Below are 16909 nucleotides of genomic sequence, written 5' to 3'. Positions count from 1 at the left end.
CAGCCCTGATTGCTGGGCAAACGATGGTTTCGTTTGGGAACAGAGGTCACCTACCACCAAGTCATCGGGCTTCTTAATGCGGTGGAGAGCCGGTTATTGTGCCAAATGAAGCTCTTATGCTTTCTTGTAGGTGGAGATACTACAAGAAAGCCAAGCCTGGAGGTATTTAGGGATTTTGAATGGAAGAAATCTATGAAAAATAGAAGAGTTTTCCTGTTTCCCAGGACGGTCATTTAGGATTAGGATCCAGAGACAAGGAGTGAGTCCTTCGCTGAGGATACGGGCCCAAGGTTGCACACACATAGCTGAGCTTCCAAATTTGTGTTTAGAGCCTCAAATAAGTGAGCCATTTGTCTGAAGTGTCAGGTAAAGGCTGCCTTGGCCAAGGAGCTGATGTGAGGAGAACAGGGCACGAAACGGGGCCCGGGCGTTGGGGACCTCTCCTCCGGGCCGGCTGTGCCTGCTGCCTTTTGTCTGGTTTAAGTCCACTGCCAGATAATTGCATGGAGAACCAAGTTCTTGTTTGTTATGGGAAATAGTGAAAATCTCTTTCTTTTTGCTTTGTCTTCATTATTTGTGATTTTAGAGACCTCTATTTTATCCCTCTAGAGTTGCCTCTGTTCTTTGCTAGAGTCCTAAGCTCATGAGTCTCCCTTGGTACAGAAATAATCCCCAGTCTCTGACCATCCTTGTCATCTTTTGTTTATGTTCTAGTTCCGTCATATCTCTGCTGAAAGTGTCTAGAATTATACAAAATTAGAAATATTTTTATATTACCTTAGTAAATTTCTCCCATGCACGCCTCCTCCCTTCCCAATACTCGCTCGTGTTGTTACCGAGTCAGCGGGAGCCAAGTTGAAGAGAAGGAAGGCTTGTGTCCCCCAAAGTTACCTTAGATTTTTACTTCCCTAATTATATCGAGTGGTGTAATATATGCCAGCCTGTGCCCTCCTGACCACTCTTTCACACTGTGCTGCCGTACCCCGAGTGCAGAATCCCACCAGGATCTTCCTCCGGAGCAGCTGGCGTACGTTTGCAGCCGGCGCTGCGTGCACGGCATTGCGGTCAGCTTTCCCTGCGTGCGTCGCTGCACATTTGTTGACATTAAATTTCATTATTGCCTATACGCTTAGCCTAAAGGTATCTTCCCAGAGGTTTGGGGGTCTTCTTTTTTTTTTTTTTTTTTTTTTTGATTTTTTGCAAATAGTTTTAGTGTTGACTATCTTAAATAAATTTGTGTCATGGACAAATTAGGTTATTTGGGACAGAAGTCAGAATTTCAGTACAACATGAATTTGAAGCCTAATACGTAAGCAGACATAAAGAAGCTGTATGTGCAACTCACTGGGGAGTTTCTTTTGCTCTTGTGCCATTTTTATTTGTGTATAAAGACTTGAAGATACGAAAAACACGGCTCTTCTGCTGATACTGCTGGTCGCCAGAGCAGTCTCCAACAGATGCTCTCTAAAAGAGAAAAGAAAATGCCCATTTTTTTCTTTGCCCCTCCTTGCATAATAAGCATCTTGGATTTACATGTTTTTTTCCATAAATTAATGGCAGTATTGCCAGATCTATGGGTTTCCTGCAAGGCTGGGTGGCTGTTTTAAGGGGAGAGCAGTGAGATATCTCGCTATCACATTTTCTCTTGCGCCAGTCTATTTTTCTCTCTATTCCATCGCTGGACCACCAGTGAAAATAGCCGTCCAAGGCTGAGCTGAGCGAGCTGATGAGGGGACGTACAGCAGCGAGGCGGATGCGCGGCCACCGCTTTTCGCTGAGGATGTGTTGCCCGGGGGAGTCCGGAGGAGAGCGGCGTAGGTGGTTTGGCCGTTTGGTTGTGACTGTGTGTTCCTGGGGCGGCACTGCCTCGTCCCAGCGAAGCGGCTGGAAAGCCCTCTCCACCCTGCCAGCTGTGGAGGCTCCATCACACGGGCTGCTATAAGACCATGCCCCACTGATACCAGTGGTCATTTTGGTGTTGGGACTCAAGCCTTGGTTGCTAGGAGTTTCCAAACTCTGGAGTCGAGTGAGTATATAAGGCACTCAAATTGCTTTAAGAAACAGAGCTGCATTTTAAGTCCTTAAGGTTGTGGAGAGAAGTTTAAAAACAGTAAGCTCAAAAGCTAGGCGGGAAATCGAAAGGTCCCCAAATGTGTTGTTTTAAACGTTGCTGGCACTGGGGCTGAGCTCTGCGCTGGGAGGCGGGGAGGAGAGCAGGTGCTGCTTTACGGCTTTGGAGCGCCCGAGCTGAACACTTGCCTTGCTCTGTTTCTCATTTCACCAAAGGTGTCTCTTAATTTTATAAGCTGTGAAAAGGAAAAGGCCCCAAACCCTCTGTTCTTGGGGCGATCCGTACCAGAATGGCATGCGTGCTTGGTGTTCAACCCTTGGTGTGGGAACCTCCACCACTGTACGTGGGCGAGGTAACCACGAGCAGCTCAAGCCTCCCCACGGACCTGAACCCTGCTCAGATTTTCCCTCTGGTCTCACAAACAGGTGGCGTTTTTGCGTGCGCCCATTCCAGCCTTGGTGCTGGATGCTGTTTTCAGTGTCTCCAGCACAATCCAGAGCAGCTCCGCTGGGTGCAGCTGCAACCTGGAGCAGGATGTGACCCACTCCCTTCTTCCTTTTCTTTCCCTATCCGTGGGAGCTCAGTCCTGATCGTAGGTTAGATATCATAATGTCCACCTACCTTTATGTAATCTCAACACCAGAATTGCTTCATCTGCTACCAAAGTAGCTCTCAGCCTCTTCCTGTGACTCGGTGTTTTTGCTGCTGGACACCCTTGGTCCTACCAGAAGTGGCTTCAGCCTCGGAGTCTGATCCTGGCCTGGGCTCTCTCTCCGGTGTGCCCGGAGCAGGATTTGAAGGTGAACCAGCAGGGCAGAGTGCAGCTGCACTTTCATCCACATGGGCTGCTTCAACTAGACCCTGGGCTCCCAGATAATTGGCCTGGTTTTCTCTCCAGACCTAAAGCTTATGTTCTGCCGAACCTGATGGGGTCAGGAAAGAAAACATTGCTACCAAAGGACCACCTCAGAGTCCTGGCGAGACTCCTGACTTTCAGCTCCGTGGCGTAACCGCAAGGTCACTCCTTATCCCCTTTGACATGACCGTTTATTTGTAGTCCCAAAGGAAGCCGGTGAAAGCCACCGAAAGGCACGAAACTTAGAAAAAGCCTGTGCTGTGCACCGAGAGCTCGGGTCGCTGGAGCGCCGGGGCGGCAGATCAGCCCAGGCTGCGAAGCGGCTCCTGGCGCCCCTGCGGAGGTGGCCGTGTTTCGGCGGCAGATAAGGGCTGTATGTGCCCTGGAAGTCACTCCGGCATGAAAAGGCTCCACACAATTGTAGGTTTTGTTTCCCCTCTAAGGTCAGCGTTTGGCTTGCACCGTGCAGAGCAGCGAAGTTTATTAATAGCCTGGTTGTGGAGCCTCGGAGACTCCGCGGAGGGGAGTTACTCTGCGCAAAACAAAACAGGAAAAGGCAACAATGTGCGAGTCTCCGTCGCGCCGGGGGCTCCGCGCACGGCGTCGCCCCGGGCGCAGCGGAGGAGCCCGGCGGGCCGCGGCCGAGCCGCTGCCGGCAGCACCGAGGCGAGGGCCCGCGGGGGCGGCTTGGCGCCCGGACGGCACCCGCGCGCCGGGGGAGGCTGAGGAAGGAGGCACGGCAGAGGTTTGCTCCGAGGCTCTGCAGCGAGCCGAACGCTCGGCACGGGTTAAGCGCGTTGTCAAAATAAAGTGGGGAACTTTTCCCGTGGCAGGGAGTTCTCGCTAGAAATGTTCTTCATCGGAAAAGCCCACCGTTGTCCAGCTCCTTCCTTCCCCCGCCTCTGCCTAAATACCAGATATCCTCCAGCAGCCTCGTTCCACTGGGGTCCTGCAGTGCTGCGAGCGTTGCTTTGTCGCTGCCACATAGTCCTCGTGACACACAGCAGCGTGCCTTCCACCGAGAAGCCTTAGGACGATACTAACTCCAGGAAAAAAAATGGATTATTGGCTGCTCCAAAATTTAGGCGGGGAGGGGAAGTTTGTTCTAGTTCTGAAGAAAACAAACAGTTTGAAATATTTCTGGGAACTCATGAGTTGAAAAAAATGTTGGTTTGGTTGCATGCGTGGTTGGAGCGGCTTGCAAAACTTTCTAACGTTTAAAAAAAACCAGAATTGTGTGTCATTTAGAAATGACGATTATTTCGGAGCAAAGTGTCAAAATGTTTCATTTTGAAAATGCTTTGGAATCTTCTTCAGCATCCGTGTTACGGGCAGTGAGCAACCTTGGGCTGGTACGTGTCTGAGGCAGCTGATTTTGGATCTTTAACCTAAACTCGTTCCTGTGGGTGGAGGAGCTGATGACCCATCACCACTGACGTCTGCGGGAGGGATATCTGGCTCCGCGCGCCAGGTAGGTTGCGAAGCAAGTAATTAACTCGTTATGCCAGCGGCTCGTCAGCTTGTCCCGCTCCCTCTGAACGCCACGAAATTCCTGCTTGTTAGTCATCATTTATACACTTGGCCACGGATTCTTTCCTAAGCGGTCGCATATTTTATGAAGCTAGAAAGACTTTTAAAATGCAAGGGAAAAAAAAATCTGGGTGGTTTTCATGGGTTTAATAGTGACGAGGCAGGGACTGAAGCGCGCACGGTCCTCGGGTCAAACCCGCGGCGCGGCGGAGCTCGAGGCCCGCGCTGCTCCTTCTGAACCTCGCCGCGGCGCTGGAAACCCGCCTCTGCCTTGCTGCTTCGGCGGAAGCTTCGCCCGCGGACGCGGGGTCTTGGCGGATTTCGGGTCCCTCCGCGCTTGCCAGGCCAGGACGCGTCTTCTCGTGCTGCCCGCCGCCCCCGCCAGCCGCGCGCAGAGGTGCCGCGTGCCCTGCGCCGGGGCCGGTCCAAGCACCTTGCACAGGGTCACGTCCAGGTGGGTTTCGAGCATCTCCGGAGCAGGAGACTCACATCCACGCCGGGGAGCGGGACTCGGAGTAAAGAGCGGACGGCGAGTCCCTGACACCGCGGTGGGCAGAGCAGTCAGCAATACTCACGACGCCCAACGTGCCTCTTCAGACACTTACTGAAAACGATGTGTACGGGGCAACGCTGCTGGTGAAACAGGTTCTGCAGAAGAGGCGCTTCGGGCGCCCCGTGCCCCGCGGGCCCTGGCTGTCTGCGGCGCTGACCTGCCCCTAGCCGGCGTCACCCTTGGTGGGACACTTGCGGGTGTCCTTCCCCGGCAGCTCTCTGCCGTCGAAAGATCGGTTCTCAGAGCTCGGGGCTGCGAGAGGAGGCGAGCCCGGCGGCGGCCGCGCCGGGGAGCGCCGGGGCACGCCGCAGGCCCGCTGCTTCCCCCGGTTTTACCGTGCCTGGGTGAAGCAGCTCGGCCTTATCGATGGAAATGCGCCTGCTGCCATCATTGGAAAAAAATAAGCGGTCTCAGGAGTTTTTGCCCTGAAAAAAAGAGTTTGCAGGCTCTTTTTAATGTCCTTCTGATTTGGCCCGACCGCTCGGCGATTTCTAAACCTTTTTGCAGTGCGGAGAGCCGGTGAACTTGCTCATCGAGGAACAGCAGGGCCGCGCTCGGGGAGCCCGGGAGCTCCGGCTCTGGCTCCCTTCCTTCCCCCCCGCCCTCGGTCCCACGTCGCCACCGAGATCCCGGGGATCGCGCCCCGAGATCCGCGCTGCAGGGCAGCACTTAGCCCTCGTCCAGCGAGCGGCGCGGCGCCTCCCGGGCCGTCGCCGCTGCTGTGGGGCCCCGATTTCGGCCGCCTGAGACGCAGAAGCCACGTGTAGCAAGCTCGGAGGCGGAAGGGCTTTGTGGAACGTATTTATGGGAAAACAGTAGTGTGTCTGCATGGAAAACCAGCGCTCTAAAGCGACCGTGTGCTGGTTGTTAAGGTTTTCCAAAACACCCAGAAATACCTTGCAGGCGAAGTCTGAACAGCCCTCGCTGCTCTGCTTGAAGAGCGAACCGCGAATCTCGGCGCCTAAAGCCGCTCTTTTGTTTTATTCCCTAGAGGAGCAGGACGCTTTGGCCTCGGCCCCCCGCCGCCGAGACCCACGGTCCGCCGCGAGCCACCGAGCGGCCGTTGCCGTTTTTGGCTTGGACTCGGACTTAAAATAGACGGTCGTCGGCGAGGAAGAGACTCCGCGGGCGGGCCGCGGGCAGCGCTCCCCCCGTGCGCCTTCGCGCGGGCCTATCTCCGTGCTCGATCTCCGCGCCGCTTCCTGCAGGTCTCCGGGGCGCCGCTTCCCGCGCATTGTTAGCGGCGCTTTTGGAAATGACCTCAGGCGCTTTGCAGCGAGCGGCGGCCCGCGGTCGGGGCGACCGGCCCGGCCCTGTCTGCAGCCCTCGGACAGGTCCCGTCGCCTAAACAAATGACGGGCACCGACATGCGAACAGGAACGAGTGCGATCTTTAATGCAGTCTTCCATGCAATCAAAAGATGTTTTACATGCTGTAATTACAATAATTAATAATGCTGCTTAGCAGCTATTAGCGCTCCGTGCGTTGTAAGGCCGTCTGCATTAGCTAAGGTTTAATCGTGAGGTTCATATAAATCCAGAAGAAGAAAATAATGATACGGAGAGCGGTTGCAGCACTGTGGTCTGATGGCTTCTTGCTTTCATGTAAGTAACAAATAATTCCCTCTAGCTCTCAGCGTTTGTGGATACGGCCGTAAAAAATAAGGGGAAAAAAAAGAGGAGGAAACCTCAGCTAATAAAAATGCCACCCTTGCTTTACGACTCCGAGAGAAACGTCTGCTGTGTGTCTAACGATGGTACTGCTAACTCGTGCTGGGATGGCCGATGCCATGCTTTAGTCCGACACATTTAACGCTTGCAGGGCGAGCACGGAGGCTCTGGGTGACGCCGGTGTCAGCCGTGCTCGCCTTGGCCGCGCGGAGCCGGGCTTGCCGGGGTGCCCCCGCCTGCAGCTGAGAGTTAATGCAATAACAATATAGGAGTATAACCAGCTCCCTGCTCCGCTGCTCCGTCCCGTCTCCTCGGCGCCGACCCTCGGGCCTGGCGGGCCGAGGCGACCCTGCGTGCCCTGCGGAGGAAAGGGCCGTTCGGCAGCGCGCCGTGGGCTCGCGTCGGCCCGCGCCGGCTTACAGGGTTCGGCTGCGTCGCTGGGCACGGCCCCAGCTGATGGCCCAGAAGAGAGCAGGGCATGTAAATAAGCGGTCAGGTTTTGGCCGGGAGCTGTCTACCGGAGGTGACAGGCGCTCGGCCACTTTACACCCTCCGAGGGTTTGGCTGCTGGACCCGGGCTTTTGGCACCAGCGCAGGCGTTCAGGTTCATCGGTGCGGGCGGAAGCGTGGAAAGCCGCCGCGATGACCGCAGAGAGGGCGCAGGCGGCTCCGGAGGAGAGCGCCCGCCGGCCCGCGCCGCCGGAGACCGCGCTGCGGCTGCGTCCTCCCGTCGTGCGGCTCCGCGGCCCGGCGTGTATTCGAGCAGAGCCGCTGGCTTCAGGGTCAGCGCCTCTCCTCCCTAACCCTGCCTTCCTTCCTCGCTTACCTCTGCATCAGCAAGCCCTGGAGGTCCTGGCGCCGGCCAGCAGCAGTTACTCAAAGTACAGTTTCAACAGGAAAAAAAAAAAAAAAAAACAAAAAACCAAAACCAAGAGATGTAGTTTTGGTACTAAGTAACGATTGCCTCCGGCTAGCTTTGGTCTGCTTTCAAAGCCGAGAAGAGAGGAGTCTCTCCTTCCCTAACGATTTCCACATCCCTATTTTGAGGTTGCAAGAAATCCGGGGAAGCGTCCGAAAGGGGCGCGCGGGTCCGGCCGACCCGACCGCGGACTCCCGCTGCGGCCAGCCTCTCCGGCCAGTGCCTCCGTCCCCGTTTCTGCTCTCTCCCCACTTCTGCTCCTGCCTCTCTGAAGTTTTGGTCAGTGGCAGCAGCTTCTTGCTAACGCGTCTTGTGGCTGCTCTCTCCGAGTTGTTGTTGGAGACGGCTACGAAGTAACAGCGCTGCTCTTGGAGACGCTACTGCACCGCTGCAAAAAGTATTTACCGAAGCGGTGGTGAGGAGCTCCTCGCTGGAGGGCCCGGCGTCGGCCCCGAGGCACGCCAGGCGCCCGCCCGGCAGCGAAGAGCTGCTGCCGCGCAGCACGTCGCCCGGGGCAGCGGACTGCGGGAAGGAGAAAAGCCAGCAGCCCCGGCTGTCCGTCTCTGGGTTTTCTACGGGAGAAAAATTATCTTTTTACAAGCCTGCCCTAGTTGGCTCTGACCAGCTCTTCCCAGAAAACACCATCGTAAATAGAAGAGCAAACTATTGCATAAACGGACAGGTTGCCGTTTATATCTGACCTTTCTCGGATCGGCTCTGCTGTCTTCGTCAACCTGCGCGTCAACCTCCTCGGCCCGTCCTGCCGCTGGGAGAGCACCGCGCGCCCGGCAAGCCTTCTGCAGTAGAGGGTGGCTGGTTAAAATCTGGTTTTGACGTAGAGATACAATCGCTCTGTTTTCTAGACCCGCTCCAACTAGAATAATCCGTTTTTCATCCCGTCCCCTAGGGAACTTCCAGGTTTGTGTTTGCAAATCGTATGGGTAAATAGGGACAGGGATAGATTAAAAAGAAAAAAAAATGGGGAGTTGGGCGTATTAGGCAGGTTGCTGGTAGATGGATGTGGTGGCCGCCCGCCGTGCGGGACTGTTTTCCTTACCAGTACAGACCCCTTCCAGCTCGCAGATGCCGGTTCACAAAAGTCAAGCCAGATCCCAGTACAGGGCAGTTTCAGAACTGGGTGTTACCCGCCTGGAAAGGACTCCAGAAAGGCAGCCGGTCTCCACAGGCTGCTGAATAAATGCTGATAAAAGGACCAGGTCCGTGTGTTTGTTATGGGTGGCGTGTTTTTAGATGTATCCTCTGGTGGACGCGGGTGGTGGTAATTCCCTTCCTATTTGAACAGAGCATCTGTTTTATGTGATATTACTTGACTCCTCTAGCCAGAACAGGAAAAAAAGAGTTTCACAGCTAGCCCCACTGCTCTGTCTACAAGCAGAAAAGTAAAACATGAGGCCAAGACACACGCTATGAATTTCTGTGGGGCTGGGGATCCCTAAACTCCCGTGCAGGCAGCCAGCCGGACTGACGCCTTCCCCCGGGGAAGCACGGCAGAGAGTGGCAGAGCCCTGCAGGAAGGCGCAGGCAGGAACCAACTGTCCCTAAGCCCAGCTCAGAGTCATGACCGTCGAGCTGCGCTGGCCGCCGCGCTGGAGGAGCAGACGCCGAGCTCCTCCTCGCCGCTCCACGCTGAGGTTGAGATGTGGGTGCAGAGAGCACATCCAGCTCGCTCTGCAGCGGCTTGGGGTGCAGGCCCTTGCCGGCCTGGCTGAAGGTGATTTCTCTTCCCCATCCACCTTGCCAACCTGTACCAGTGCCCCCCGGTGCGAGTGCCCTATCTACGGAAGCCGGCTGGTCGCTCTTGGCTGATCAAGAGGTGGCACACCCTGCTGGACGAGGGCTCGAGAGCCGATGCCCTCATCCTCTCCACCGATAGATCTCTTTTTTTTAGACTGTAAGGTCAAAAGGGCACTGCAAAGAGCTCTCAGTGGTATCAGGAAAGACACTAGCAGGTTTGATAGCAGGTAGATCTTCCCCCAGATAAGCGGGTTCCTTCCAGAGCCCAGAGCACTAGCGACGCCAGTCATCCACTCCTGCGCTGGGCTGGTGCTCGGGAGAGTGACGTCCTGCTGCCATCTATTGAATATGGAAAACAGAGGTAGGGTAACAAGATCCTGTTGCTATTGGGAATTATAGGTTTGCTTTCCAAGTCCAGGAAGTACTTAGAAACCCATGTCCAGAGGAGCAGTGGCCTGCACTTCTCCGGCCTCTCTGGGAAGAAGTTACAGTCGGTGTTTTTGAAGTTGCTCCTCCAGCGCTCGTTGTGCTGTACAGCAGTTGGGGAAGTTACGCTCTTAGTCGTTCTGAGACGGACCACAGGGTCAGCACAGTTGCTGAGCTCCACGGCTGGGAAGCAGCCTCAGGGGACAGCCCCGTCCCCGCGAGCCGGTCGGCCTGTCCCGGACGCTGATGCCAGGCTCCAGACTGGGACTGTCGGCACCATTTCACTGAGCATCCCACCACCGAGACCCACTGCTGTGGGCTGAGACTGGGGCTGGCAGTGCCGTCACACAGGCAACCTGGACGTGGTGTCTGGTGGGCCACGAGCAATCTTCTGAGCAACCAGCAGTTGCCATGAGGTGGCAATATGGATTCAGTACGCTCAGGTAGGGGAAATGGGAAAGAAAGGAGCAGTTTAGGGCAGGGACTGCCCACCTGGGGGGCATACAAGCGAGCTGTGAGCTTTTTAACGAAACCAGGCTGTGACTCTTCCCTAGGACAGCTACCATGTCCCAGCACACTTCTTAAGCAGAGAAGGTTTTCCGTTCTGGATTTTCACATGAGCTCTATTCCCTTATGGGCACAGACGCGCACTGCTACCTCGGGCAAATCTCGTTTCCCGGGACGAGCAGAGGTAATTAGGGCTCTGCCTCCCACAGGACTCGGTGGGAGCTGGGTACCAACGTGCCTCTGTGGGTCCCTCCTGCTACAAGCCCTCTAGATGAATAAAAAAGGAAGTTAATAGTAATTCACTGCCTCCCTAGAGTGTTATAAGAATAAATACAGTGAAAGTAAATTACTGGTGCTTGCATGGGATCGAGAAGAGCATAAGGAGGTAGTGGCAGAGAGGTTCTAGAGGTTTTGATAGATTGGTTTGGTTAGGCAGCTGGAATTGCAATCTTGGCCAATAAATTGGAATTTACCCAATTCTGCGAATCTGCCTAGCTGGCCAGAGGATGGGCGTACTTGGGAGATGGCAGCACTCACATTCCCGATCCTGCCTGCGATCAGGAGATGCCTGCAGATATGCGCTGAACAGTACTGAAGGTTTTTGCAACACAAAGACATGTTCTCCCTAGTGGGGGAAAAAAAGAGAGAGAAAAAACAAGGAAGAATAGGCATAGTAAAACAAGAGCAAGGAGGAGAGATGGAAATACAGCCTTTGCTCAGGGGGAAAACCCACCTTTCTCTGTTGTGAAGACCAGCACTAGCTCTGGATGAACCCAGCCTTTCTGTCCTACAAAACCCGAGAGACTTGTGCTTTCCTTGGATTGCACCAAGACTTAACTGGGATGTCTCGAGCTTGTTTTCCTATGAAAATGAAAGCAAGCAATGCAGGGGACAGTCCTGTACTCCTGACGCTTGCCTGATAGCTGGGCTAAATCCCTGATCTCGCTGCCTCCAACCAGGGAACTGAGCTATAAATATTTAGGAAGGGGCCCTGCAAGGCCCAGCAGGGCAGGCGCTTCTCCAGGGATGCAGGGCGCAGGCTTGCACCCCTGCTCCGAGCGCCGGACCTCGCCAGGGCCGGCACGCTGCAGGCGGACGCTCCGGCCCGCCGGCGAGGACCCGCTGGGAGATAACGTCGCCCCTGCGGGTCCGGCTGGAAACCCAGCCTGGGAGCTGGGCAGCCTTTGCAAACAGCACTTCATGGACGCTGGCAGGTCGCGATGAAAAACTCTTGGTTTTGCCAAACTGGCATTTTTCTGACACCAAAAAAACCCCCCAAAAAACAACAAAAAAAAACCACAAAAACCCCCACCCCAGGCCCAAAGAACCCAGCACGCTGTCAGAAAGGCTCCCAAGCAGCAGCCTGCTCGGAATGTGCTCTTTGCCATCCGTCCCCAAGGCTGGAGCGCTCTGTTGAAATGTTACTGCAGCCCTGGAAACTGTGAGTCAGCTTGTCCCACCCACAGAAGATACTCGTGGGAAGGGCCTCGAGGAGCCTGCAAACGCCCCGCTCGCCTTGGGCGCTTTCCAGTAACCATTAACATTAATTTGGGGACCAGCGAAACGCACTGCTGGGCTAATTTCTCTCTGATTTTGCTACCCCCGCCAGTTCTCGATCGCTCGTGCAATTTTGAAGTCGAATGCAATTTGTCGTCGGCGTTTGCAGGCGCCGCCGCCCGTCCTGCCCTCCCTCCCGGAGGGAGCCCGCCGGGGCTGCAAGAGGCCGAATCCGGGGTTCGCTTTGCGGGTTTCCTGCCCGCGTGCCGGGGCGATCCCGCGCCTCCGGGTCCCGCCGGCGCGCACCATTTAAAGCAGGTTCTGCAAACCACTGACCTGAGGCTACCTAGGAGCCAGCTGCGGACTGCATTTAGTGCCGGCTGGAAAACACGGGAAGGGAGCGACCGCAGGGGCTGGATGCCTGCGTTCGGCGGCGCGGGAGCCCCTGCGCACCGCCAGGCGCGCGCCCGGCACGCCGAGGAGCGCCGGCGAGGGGCGGCCGAAGCCCCGGCCGCGACGGGCTTTGCCGTTGGCGCAGCGCGCGCGCCGAGCTGGCACGGGCGGGCACGGCCCCCTCGGGCAGGACTGCAGGATCCCAAGGTCGGGGCGAGCCGGGGGGCCAGCAACTGTGAAATGCCCCACGCAGGAAAACCCCTTCAAACGGCTTTAGTTTGGATTTACCTAGGTGCCTTGCTCCGATTCTCGCTTTTCCCGTTTTGAAGACGGTCCGAAGTCCTGTCGCTGTACGGTACTGCACGGAAGACAGCGCTTACGGCAGTAACGAAAGAAAAGCCCGTTTGAACTGGAAAATCACAGTGCTGTCGCTGGCACGAGCGCAGCGGGACCTGCTGCCGGTGTCGGAACGATTTTTCCTCCGGTTGCTTTCAGACGCAGCTTCCAGAGAAACCAGCCTGCCCTTTTGAGGCATTTTAGCTCCGGCAGAGGCGCGTGCTCTGGCGCAGCGGTTTCCTCGGGATTTCGGTGCCCAGGCCCCCGAACGCGCCGGGTCCCCGCCGCCCCCGGCCTCGCTGCCCGCTTCGCCCCCGCTGCATTTTGGCTTTGGGAGCAGGCTTGCTCCAGTGCCCTTGCGGCCAGCCGCCGCCGCCGTCCTGGGCCCGGGAGGGTTTGGCTTTATATAGTGCCTGGGAGATCGATGTCGGAGATGCTGGCAGGCTTTCAAAAGCTCCTCTGCAGCTCCCGTGCCAAGACCTATGGACTGTGCTCCAGAGCATCTTGCAGGAACGCTCATTGCTACGACAGGCCAAGAAAGAAAAAAAGAAAGCAAGCAGGGAGAAGGCAGCGAAAGAGCACATAGCTGTTAATTACTAAAAATCCTTTAATAACCAACATTATTATAAATTACACGTGCATTACGACAAGCACAATTGAGTTCTCTGTTTTTTGTGCCCCGTGTTAGGGCATGAAACAATGCACTCTTGTCGGAAAAAAACCCGAAATGGGAGTCAAACCCGGAGCGCTGCGCGGCATCCCCGCGCTCGCGCCGCTGCCACCGGGTTCCCCGCGCCGCGCTGCCGGCACCGCGACCGCATAGCCTTAACTGAAAGAGTGCTATAGTTTAGATTTATATATATTTAAATGTCGGTAGTTGCGCATTTGTGACATTATAATTTGGATCTTGTTTCCAATGAGATGCTGGAAAGAAAAGCATCAGCTGCGTTTGGGGAGGTAAATCTTCGGGTCGTGTTTGATAGGTCGATCGTTGCGGATTTAAAGCAAATGTGGGAATCTTTCCGGAGCAGCTCGGGGATGGGCAGGGATCCTGGCTGGATCTGAGATCCAGGAAATCCTGAATTCTGCTTCCAGATCTGAAGCTGAATCTTGCTGCAACCTTTCCGGGTCATTTATCTTGTTTTTGTTCCCTAATGTGAAGAAAGGTTCATAGCATTTTCCCGCCTCAGCTGGATGCTGGCTAACTTTTGCAAATAGCTATAAAACATGATCTAGGTGTAAAATGTTATTCTGCAGACTGGTGAGAGCGCCGAGCTCCAGCGTGGTCGTCATGTGACATCATTTCCATGCAAAGTGAGTCAGTACTCAAATAAGATCATCTGTTTTGGTTTCTACATAGGGCTGTAGCAGATCAGAGGAGAAGAGTACGACGCATGACAGCTCATGCCCTGCCGTATCAGCTGGAAACGCTGCGGAGGTGAAGCGCTTCCAGGTGTGGGTACGAGCGCCGGCCCCGAATGCCTGCAGGCGGAGGACCCTGGTGCACGCCGCGAGCGGGGACGCCCTGGTTTCATGGGCAGTCGCTGCGGCAGCGACGGTCAACGCTGGACTTTCCAAGACGAAAGGAAACTCGTTTTGCCGCTGTTACCCATAACTGTCCCTCTGCACACCCAGGAAACACCTGATAGGGATTTTCCTCTATTCTTCGCTCTACTTCTGTTCACTCTTTTCAAGCACACTAGGCGCCTACGGTGGGAACTGGGAGATGCTGTTTGAGAAATCTCTGCGTTTGTAGCCTTGGACGTTAAAAGCAACTAGAAACGTACAGCAGCACTTTTTATCTTCTATCAGGGAAATTACTTGCAGGGCTCATCCTCTTGAGCCAGCCTCAAAAAAATAAAAGCACTGGCAAATCATAGCCAGCACACAAAACATGGCTAACAAAATCCCGTTTCCAAGGCTCACCCTGCCTATCCTTCCCAAAGCAAAATGCACATTTCCTAAAACCTACCCAGAGAAGGGCCAGGCAAAAAGTTTTGCATTACCTAAAATTTGTTGGTTGAAATATCATTTTTATTATCTTTTATTTTTTTAGCTGGTCATCAGCCAGGAAATACATTGCAAAGATTTGATTTTTACTTGTTAATAAAAAATTCCAGTGGGTTCTAAGGCTGATCCTCCAGACAAAGTTCTTTTCTGTTCTGTTCTTATCAGTAGATTTCCAGTGATTTATATTATGCACTTAACGTTTGCAAAGGGAAAAGCTCCCTTTCCAGGAAAGCAAAACGCTCCTGAGTCGAGTTTGACAGTGAACAGAGAAAGGGGAGATGAGCAGCTTAAAAAGACGGAGAGGTGACTCAGCCAGTTACTGCTCCCTAGTAAAACTTTTGGCCAAAAGTTTGGCATGTTCTGGTGTTGCACAAGAGCAACCTTTAATAGCATCCGAGCGGCGCTGTCAGCGTTACGCTGAGCGCATCGCTCGTGCTGGCATCCACCGAGAAACTCGATGCATCCGTCACAGCTTCTTCTTCCAAAGCGTTTACATGTGTTTACCGCTAGCACTGGAAACCTCAGCGCGGTGAGCCCTGGTAAATGCTCATCTGCAACTGCACGGAGAAATCTCCTCCCTGTGGAAACTCACCGCGGGGGGAAGGATTGCCAGGGAAACGCAGCCTAAATGGCAACTTTGGGGGGTTGCAATAGTAATACCCATTTTAGCTTCTTTTTTTTTTTTTTTTTTTTTTTTTGGCGGGGAGGTGGGGGGAGCAAGGCTGCCCTGCAATACAGGAAGAGAAGTTTTCGTGCACGCAGCCCCTGCCGCAGACGCCGCCGCGGGGCGGAACACGCCGGCGAGCCGCCCCCCCGGGGCCGCCCCCGGGCCCCCCCCCCGCCCCCCGGGGCCACCCGCGTCCCCCTCTAGCGGCCGCGGCGCCGCCGCCCCCGGGCCGGCCGCCGCCTGCCGCCGCCCGGGGCCCCGCGCCGGGCCGCGCCGTCGGGGTGCGCGCGGGGCCCGCGGCGCGTCTTTCATTCACGGACACGCCGGCGTGCCTAGGGGGCGTGGCCGCGGCGCCGGGCGGGCCAATGGGCGGCGGCGGGGCCGCGCGTCACGCGGCGGCGGGCCAATCGGGGCTCGGCGGGCCTGAACTTTTGCCACCCGGGACAAGTTGATACATCGCGGGGGTGTGTCCGCGCCGCGGCGGCTCCAGCGGGGGAGCGGCGTTAACCCGCGCCGCGCCGCGCCGCGCCGCGCCGCCGCCCGCGCCGCCCTGACCTAGTTTCCCCCGGCGCGCGCGGGGCTCGGCGGAGCCGGCATCCTCGTGGGGGCGGGGGATGCGCGGGGGGGGGGGGGGGAGGGAGATGCGCCGTCCCGGGTGGGCAGGACAGGCGGCGGCGCCTGCAAACGCGGAGGCGTCCTGCGTGGGGGTGGGGGGTGCAGCAGAACCGAGCCGAAAATAAAAAAAATAAATAAAAAGGTGCAGTGACGCCGCTCGAGGGGGGGTACCCTGAGTGGGGGGGGGGCACGCCCGTTTTAACGCCCTCGGAGGGAGGGCAGTGCGGGTGCCCATCCGCGCTCCTTCCGCCTCCCCCCCCCACGCGCGTGTTTGTGTATATGCGTGTGCTGGGGGGCCCGAGGTGGGGGGGGGGGATGATCCACGGCGGGGCGGCGCGCGCCCTCGGGGCGGGCGGCGCGTCCCCTTTAAGAGTTGGGAAACTCGAGCCCTTGTTTGCGCAACAATCGGCGCGGCGCGGGGCCGCCAAAGTGTCTAGACTGGCACATGATGGGCGGCAGCCAATCGCGCCGCCGCGCGCCGGGGGGCCCTGCGCGCGCGCCCCACGCACACACAAAAGGCAGCGAGGGCGCGCGGGCGCCGCGAGGGAGCCGCGCGGCCGCCGCAGCCCCGCGCAGCCCCGCGCAGCCCCCGGCCCCGGCGCCAGCGCCGCCCGGACCCGCCTCGCCGCCCCGCCGCGTGAAGGATTTCCAGCAGCTCCTCCTGGGATATTTACAATTTCCATTCATGTGCTGAAACCTGCTTTTTTTATTTTTTTGCGTTTTCTTTTTTTTTTCTTTTTTTTTCCCTCCTCCTCAAGGGAAATAACCCCGAGCCGGAGACCCGATGCGAGCGCACTGACCGGCGGCGCTGGCGGATCTGCTCAGCTGCCTTTTATGTTCGAGCCGCGAGGGAGCCCGGCCGAGCGGGGCGCTCCCCGAGGAGGAGTCGGGGGCTTTGCGCGGGCTGGCCCGGGCTTGGGATCCCCCCCGCGTCCCCGCGTCCCCTTTCCTCGCTCTTGCGCTGTTTTTCCGCGTGGGTCCTGCTTCCTGCGGCGCGACGAAGCGGCAGCGGCTGCCCCCGAGCGCCGGCGGTGGATGTAGGGCCGGGGCGCGGCGCGCCTGAGCCCCCGCGGCCCGCGCCGTCGGCGCAGCCCCCGCGGCGCC

At 56.7% G+C, this 16909-nt stretch overlaps 2 long non-coding RNA genes across 4 annotated transcripts in view; one reads left to right on the top strand and one right to left on the bottom strand.

The window, feature by feature from the left end:
• The window catches only part of LOC134144752 (uncharacterized), a 181891-nt gene extending 167304 nt beyond the window's left edge, over positions 1-14587 (top strand). For both annotated transcript variants that reach the window (XR_009959481.1, XR_009959480.1), the window contains exon 6: positions 13874-14587. This is a non-coding gene — a long non-coding RNA (uncharacterized LOC134144752). The remainder of the gene's footprint in view (positions 1-13873) is intronic.
• Positions 6385-12874, bottom strand: LOC134144853 (uncharacterized). Of its 2 annotated transcripts, XR_009959495.1 has the most exons (4): positions 12466-12874; positions 10761-10912; positions 8301-10554; positions 6385-8171 (listed from the first exon to the last, which is right to left on the bottom strand). It is a non-coding gene; the product is annotated as an uncharacterized LOC134144853 (long non-coding RNA). The 2 variants fall into 2 exon arrangements; XR_009959494.1 differs by having other exon boundaries at positions 8301-10912.
• Positions 14588-16909: the final 2322 nt, after the last annotated feature.

This window comes from Rhea pennata, chromosome 10 (assembly GCF_028389875.1).
Source record: "Rhea pennata isolate bPtePen1 chromosome 10, bPtePen1.pri, whole genome shotgun sequence".
Lineage (NCBI taxonomy): Eukaryota > Metazoa > Chordata > Aves > Rheiformes > Rheidae > Rhea > Rhea pennata.
Note: the sequence above shows the minus strand (reverse complement) of the source record. Positions and strands in the feature narration are given on the sequence as shown.